The sequence below is a fragment of the Sminthopsis crassicaudata genome, chromosome 1 (genome assembly GCF_048593235.1).
Source record: "Sminthopsis crassicaudata isolate SCR6 chromosome 1, ASM4859323v1, whole genome shotgun sequence".
NCBI classification, from domain to species: Eukaryota; Metazoa; Chordata; class Mammalia; order Dasyuromorphia; family Dasyuridae; genus Sminthopsis; species Sminthopsis crassicaudata.
The window spans coordinates 188,814,708-188,823,278 of NC_133617.1; positions in this window are offsets into that span (position 1 = coordinate 188,814,708).

Consider the following 8,571-nt stretch of genomic DNA (forward strand, 5'->3'; position numbering starts at 1 on the left):
AGCACCTCTTACATTCTAGGCACTCCTCTAAGCTCTTTATAGATATTATCTCATTTGATCCTAAGAACAAGCCTATGAATTATATATTTATTGTCTCCATTTTACAGTCAAAGAAACTGAGTCAAAGAGTTTGAGGGATTTACCTAGTCACATAGCTAGCAAGTATCTGAGGCTGAATTTGAACTCAGGCTATCCTTTCCCTAAGTACAGAGCTCTTTCACTGTCACCATGCTGCCCCTGAAAGAAAATAAAAGAGAGGAATACTATAATACTATTTCTATAAGAAATAATGAACAGATTGATTTTTTTAAAATCCTGAAGAATGGTGCTGAATGAAACAAGCAGAACTGGAAAACATACTCCACAACAGCAAAATTGTGTGATAAATAACTATGATAGAATTGACTTTTCTTTTTTTCTTTTATTAAAACTTTTCATTTTCAAAACACATGCAGTTTTCAACATTCACCCTTGCAAAACCTTGTGTTCTAAATCTTTTCCCTTCTTTCCCCAATGCCCTCTCCTAGGTGACAAGTAATTCAATATATGTTAAACGTGCAATTCTTCTATACATATTCCACAATTATTATACTACATGAGAAAAATCAGATGGAAAAGAAAAAAAAAGAGAAAGAAAACAAAAAGCAAGCAAAAAAACAACAAAAAGAGTGAAAATTCTATGTTGTGATCTATACTCAGTCCCCACAGGCCTCTCTCTGGATGCAAATGGCTCTATCACAAGATCATTGGAACTGACCTGAATTAACTCTTTGTTGCAGAGTCACATTTATCAGAATTGATCATTGTATAACCTTGTAGTTATTGTGTAAAATAATTTCCTGGTTTTACGCACTTCACTTAGTATCAGTTCATGTAAGTTTCTCCAGACCTCTCTGAAATCATCCTGCTGATTGTTTCCATAATTTACTCAGCCACTCCCCAACTGATGGGCATCTACTCAGTTTCTAGTTTCTAGGCCACAACAAAAAGGGCCACAAACATTTTTGCACATATGGGTCCCTTTCTGTCCTTTAAGATCTCTTTGGGATATAAGCACAATAGAAACTCTGCTGGGTCAAAGGATATGTACAGACTGATAACCCTTTCGGCATAGTTCCAAATTGCTCTCCAGAATGGTTGGATCAGTTCACAATAACACCAGCAATGTAGCAGTGTCACAGTTTTCCCATATCCTCTCTAATATGCATCATTATTTTTTTCTGTCATCCTAGCCAATCTGAGAGGTGTGTATAGGTATCACAGGGTTGCTTTAATTTACATTTATCTGATCAATAGTGATTTAGTGCACTTTTTCGAATGACTAAAAATAGTTTCAATTTCATCTGGAAATTGTCTTCATATCCTTTGACCATTTATCAATTGAAGAATGGCTTGAAAATTTGTAATTTAGAGTCAATTCTCTATATATTTTAGAAATAAGGCCTTTATCGGAACCCTTGAATGTAAAAGTGTTTTACCAGTTTATTGGTTCCCTTCTACTCTTGTATGCATTAGTTTTGTTTGTAAAAAAAAAAATCTTTTAAACATAATATAATCAAAATTGTCTATTTTGTGATCAATAATGATCTCTAGTTCTTCTTTGGTCACAAATTCTTTCCTTCTCCACACATCTAAGAGGTAAACTATCCTTTGTTCTTCTAATTTGCTTATAATATCATTCTTTATATCTAAATCATGAACCCATTTTGATCTTATCTTGGTGTATGGTGTTAGATGTGGGTCAATGCCTAGTTTCTGTCATACTAATTTCCATTTTTTTCCAGCAGTTTTTGTCAAATAGTAAGTTCTTATCCCAAAAGCTGGGATCTTTGGTTTTTCAGATACTAGATTATTATAGTCTTTGACTATTTTATCCTGTGAACCTAACCTATTCCACTGATCAACTACTCTATTTCTTAGCCAGTACCAAATGGTTTGATGACCACTGCTTTACAATATAGTTTTAGGTTTAGAACAGCTAGGCTACCTTTATTGGCATTTTTTTTTCATTAATTGATCTTTTATTCTTCCAGATGAACTTTGTTATTCTTTTTCCTAGATCTGTAAAGCAATTTCTTGGGAGTTTGATTGGTATGGTATTGAATAAATAGATTAATTTAGGTAGTAATATTATTTTTATTATATTAGCTCAGTCTATTCTTCCAATTGATTAGATCTGACTTTATTTGTATAGAAAATGTTTTGTAGTTGTGTTTGTATAGTTCCTGACTTTATCTTGCCAGATCGACTCCCAAATATTTCATATTATTGACAATTATTTTAAATGGAATTTCTCTTAGTATCTCTTGCTGCTGAACTTTGTTGGTATTATATAAAAATCTTGATGATTTATGTGGATTTATTTTGTATTCTGCAACTTTGCTAAAATTGTGAATTGTTTCTAATAGTTTTTCAGTTGATTATCTAGGGTTCTTTAAGTATACCATCATATCATTTGCAAAGAGTGATAATTTGGTTTCCTCAATACCTAGTCTAATTCCTTTAATCCCCTTTTCTTCTCTTATTGTCAAAGCTAACATTTATATTACAATATTGAATAGTAATGGTGATAGTGGATAACCTTGTTTGACCCTTGATCTTATTGGGAATGGTTCTAATTTTTCCCCATTATATATGATACTTGATTTTAAACAGATGTGATGATCATTTTAAGAAAAACCCCATTTATTCCTATTCTCTTTAGTGTTTTTTTTTATTAAAGCTTTTTATTTTTCAAAACATATGCATGGATAATTCTTCAACATTAGCTCTTGCAAAACCCTGTGTTTCAATGTTCTCCCCTTTCCCCCATGCCTTCCCCTAGATGGCAAGTAGTTCAATATATATTAAACTTGGTAGAAATATATGTTAAATCCAATATATACATATATATATATATATACACATATTTATACAATTATCATGCCACACAAGAAAAAAAGAGAAGTAAAATAAAATGTAAGCAAACAACAAGAAGAGTGAAAATGCTATATTGTGAAACACTCAGTTCCCATAGTCCTCTCTCTGAATGTATCTCTTCATCACTGAACAATTGGAATTAGTTTGAATGATCTCATTTTTGAATAGAGCCATGTCCATCAGAATTGATCATTATATAATATTATTGTTGCTGTGAACTATGATCTCCTGGTTCTGCTTATTTCACTTAGCATTAGTTCATGTAAGTCTCTCTATACCTCTCTGAAATCATCCTGCTGGTCATTTCTTATAGAACATAATATTCATATACCATTATTTATTCAGCTATTCTCCAAATGATGGACATTCATTCAGTTTCCAGTTTCTTTCCACTACAAAAAGGGCTGCCACATTGTACATGTGTGTCCCTTTCCCTTTTTTAACATCTCTTTGGGATATAAGCTTAGTAGTAACATTACTGGATAAAAAAAAGGGTATTCACAGTTGATAACTTTTTAAGCATAGTTCCAAATTGCTTTCCAAAATGCTTGGATTCATTCACAGTTCCACCAACAACGTATTACTATCCTAGTTTTCCCACATCCCCTCCAATATTCATCATTATCTTTTCCTGTCATCTTAGCCAATCTGAGGGGTGTGTAGTGGTATCTCAGAGTTGTTTTAATTTGCATTTCTCTGATTAATAGTGATTTAGAGCACCTTTTCATATGGCTAGAAATAGTTTCAATGTCTTCATCTGAAAATTGTCTGTACATATCCTTTGACCATTATTCAATTGGAGAATGGTTTGAATTCTTATAAATTTGAGTGAATTCTCTATATATTTGGAAATGAGCCCTTTATCAGAACCTTTGAATATAAAAATGTTTCCCCAATTTATTGCTTCCTTTCTAATCTTGTCTGCATTAGTTTTGTTTGTACAAAAGATTTTTAACATAATATAATCAAAATTATCTATTTTGTGATCAATAATGATCTCCAATTCTTTTTGGGTCACAATTTCCGTCCTCTTTCATAGATCTGAGAGGTAAACTATTCTATATTCTTCTAATTTGATTTTAATATCATTTTTTTATGCTTGGATTATTAACCCATTTTGACCTTAGCTTGGTAATAAGAGAAGAAAAAGAGGTTAAAGGAATTAGAGTAAGTAATGAGGAAACCAAATTATCACTCTTTGCTGATATGATGATTTACTTAGAGAACCCCAGAGAATCAACTAAATAACTATTAGAAATAATCCATAACTTTAACAAAGTTGCAGAATACAAAATAAATCCACATAAATCATCAGCATTTTTATACATCACTAACAAAATCCGACAGCAAGAGATACAAAGAGAAATTCCACTTAAAATAACTGTCAGAAATATAAAATATTTGGGAATCTTTCTGCCAAGGGAAAATCAGGAACTGTATGAGCAGAACTACAAAACACTTTCTACACAAATAAATTCAGATATAAACAACTGGAAAAAGATCAAATGCTCTTGGTTAGGTTGAGCGAATATAATAAAAATCGTAATTCTACCTAAACTAATCTAATTATTTATTGCTATACCAATTAAACTCCCAAGAAACTATTTTACTGACTTAGAAAAAAATAACAAAATCCATCATGAAGAACAAAAGGTGAAGAATTTCAAAGGAATTAATGAAGAGAAAAGCAAATGAAAGTGAACTAGCTGTACCAGATCTAAAATTATATTATTATAATATGTAATTATATAATATATAATATAAAATTATATTATAAAGCACTGGTCATCAAAAACATTTGGTACTGGCTAAGAAATAGAATAGTCTATCAATGGAATAAGTTAGATTCACAGGACAAAATAGTCAATACCTATAGCAATCTAGTGTTTGCCAAACTCAAGGACCCCAGCTTTTGGGATAAGAATTCACTATTTGACAAAAACTATTGGGAAAATTGGAAACTAGTATGGCAAAAACTAGGCACTGTCCCACACCTAACACTGTGTTCTCTCCACCATCTTCCTTTCTAGTGTTTTTAATAGGAACAGATGTTGGATTTATCAAATGCTTTTTCTGCATCTATTGAGATAATTATGTGGTTTTTCTTAGTTTGGTTATTGATATAGTCAATTATGTTGATCGTTTTCCTAATATTGAACCAGCTCTGCGTGGAATTCATAATCTTACAAAAATGAGTGTTAAAAACTACATTTACATGTAATTATAATAATAATATGCTATTAAGTAAAATATATATATATATATATATATATATATATATATATATATATATATATATATATATATATATATATATATGTATATCAGGGGTCCTCAAACTACGGCCCGCGGGCCAGATGTGGCCTGCTGAGGACGTTTATGCAGCCTGCCAGGTTATGCAAAATCAGACCAGAAGTGACATTCGACCTAAACTTGGTCTAGCAACGCACACTTCCAGCACTGGGCTGAGGCAGCGGAGACAGAGTATGAGGAGATACCGAGGTGAGTTCCCAGGCCCGGGTGTATGATGTGGGGAAGGGAGAGCGATGCAGAAGATGGAGAACTGACGGCCTGCGGCCTTGTAAAGTAACAGAAGCCACCACAACAGACAGGCGGGAGGGATGTACAGTGCATGCTGTGCATGTCACGGCCGCTGCAGGGGGAATATATGGGCTGTGTCTGGTGTGCTGGTATAGTAACAGTACTACAAGTCCCAGCTTGACTCTATCATTGTCATTATGCTGTAATGACAATGTAACGGCTTCCTCTGTACCACATGTTGTGGTACAGACTGCTATAGTCGCCCAGTGTGAGGCTCTTGATACCAGGCCGTGGCCCTGTCCATAGTGACCTCATGTTTGGCTGTTGTGTCATCAGTTTTATCATTGTGTGCATGTTTTGTAGTTTCATAAAGAGATGGAATATTGCTAGCATATGTCATCACCTTATAATCATTGGGGGTCTGACCTTAATGCCCCCCACTTATCCTGAGTATGAGGGGTGCAGAGCTGGTGTACTGCTTCATCCCCCTCCAGATTCTTAAGGTCCATATACACTTGTGCGGCTTCAAGTCACGTGATGACCTCCCCCGGAAGCCCCGATGTACGATTTGTCATTGAAGCTCATTCTGTACATACAATATGTCATGCAGTTATATACATATATGCACAGTCTTGCCTGCGATTATGATAAATTACGAGTGCAGCACGTATGATCATGCAGAGCTGGATCATGACAATTGATCCCAGGATTCAGAGGAAGCCAGGGCATTTGGGAGGGCCGCCTGAGCGGTGACTTGTGTGCAGTGAAGGTCTGAAGTGGGAGAGAGAGTGTGGGAAACGAAGGTATCACAGCGCAGAGGCAGCTGGAGGAAGTTGGGCATTGCAGTCTGTATGTCTCTGTGTGGGCAAAGTTATTGCTGGTATATTGTTTTTGTAGCACTGTATATATATATATATATATTGGTATTTTACTAATAGCAATTTGGAATCTCTTAGAAGTAATGATGTCAAGAAAAAGAAAAATTGATTTGGAGTGCAGGATATTCAAAGAACAGTGGACTTATGATTACTTTTTCATGCAGTACAAGGAAAGAGCTGTATGTCTGATGTGCCAGAATATAGTGTCTGTGTTCAAAGAATATAGTTTGCATTGACACTATGAAACTCAATAAAGATAAATATGATTGTTTGGTTGGAGAAGTGAGAAAAGATAAAATATTAAAACTAAAAAATACATTGACAACTCAGCAAAATATTTTTGTGAAGCAGAAGCAGCTAAATATTTCATCACTGAGAGCAAGTTTTCAAGTTGCCAAGCCAATAGCACGCACTGGCAGACCATTCATGGAGGGAGAATTTGTTAAAGAATGCCTTCTTTTGTTGTCAAAGAGATGTGTCCAGAGAAGGCTGATTTATTTAATACAGTGAGTCTTTCGGGACCTACAATTACATGGAGGATTGAAGAAATGGGAGACAATCTGCATCAGCATTTGCAAAATTCCACAAAAAAAATTTCATATTTTTCCTTGGCACTCGACAAAAGCAATGCTGTTCATGATTCTGCATAATTTCTAATTTTTATTCGTGGCATGAATGATTATTTTGAAGTCATAGAAGAGCTTGCTGCACTGCAAAGCATTAAAGGAATAGCTACAGGACAAGATATCTATGAAAAGGTTTGCCAAACTATGAATGGTTTGGAGCTGGTCTGGGCTAAACTAGCCAGCGTGACAACTGATGGTGCCCCTAGCATGGTGGGGTCTAAGAAAGGAGTAATTGCTCACATTAACCAAGAGATGGACAAACATAGCCATTCTCATCCAATAGCCATACACTGCCTCATCCACCAACAAACGCTATGTAGTAAATCACTGTGGGACTCTGTTATGAAAATTGTGGTATCTTTGTTAACTTCATTAGAGCTAATGCAATAAATCATAGACAATTTCAGGAATTTCTGTCTGAGCTAAATGTTGAATATGAAGATATTCTATATCACACAGAAGTCTGTTGGCTGAGTCCAGGGAGAGTTTTGAAGCATTTATATGACTTACTTCCACAGATTGCAATTTTTCTGCTTTCAAAAAACAAAGAAGTACCAGAGCTCAATGATGCAGAATGGAAATGGCACTTTGCTTTTCTGACAGATGCAACAGAGCTACTCAACGATTTCAATATGCAGCTTCAAGGAAAGGGGAAGCTCATGTGTGATCTGTGCCATCACATGTCAAAGCATTTAAAGTAAAATTAGGCCTCCTCCTCAAACAAGTGAAGGAGGAAAACTTCTGCCATCTCCCCACAACTCAAAATCTGTTAGCAGAAAAACCGCTGATTAACAAACAAACAAAACATGTGTTGATTCATTGGAAAAATTGCAAAAGGAGTTCCAGTTTAGATTTAAAGAGCTTCATCTCCATGAACAGGACATACAGCTTTTCTGTAATCCATTTTCTATTGACATTGAAAATGTCAAATGGAACTGGCTGAACTGCAGAATTGTGACTCTCTGAAAGACGCATTCAAGTCAAGCAGCCTTCATAATTTCTATGTATCTCTCCCCTCTGAGATATATCCTCATCTCAGGAACCATGCACTCAAAATGGCAACTATCTCTGGCAGCCCTTATGTCTGTGAACAGACTTTTTCTAGGATGAAACATTTGAAATCTCCAACCAGATCAAGACTAACGGATGCACATTTGCATCACTTGTTATGACTAGCAGTGACAAATATGGGACCAGACATTGACCATCTCATTAACCAAAAGCAAGCCCATAGTTGAAATACTGGTAAGTTTGTTGATTTAACTTTACTTCATTTTAAATATTGTATTGGTCCCTGTTTTATTTCTTTACTTCAAAATAAGATATATGCAGCATGCATAGGAATTTGTTCATAGTTTTTGTTTTTACTATAGTCCGGCCCTCCAACCGTCTGAGGGACAGTGAACTGGTCCCCAATTTAAAAAGTTTGAGAACCACTGGTATATATATTAGCATCCACTATGTGCCAGGAGTTATGCTTAATTTTGAGGACAAAAAGGGGAAAGTACAAGGAATTTTTTCTGTAGCACCTTCTGTGCACAAGGCATTATGGTAAGCACTTTTACAAATATTATGTCATTTGATGCTTACAAGTGGGTATTTAAGAT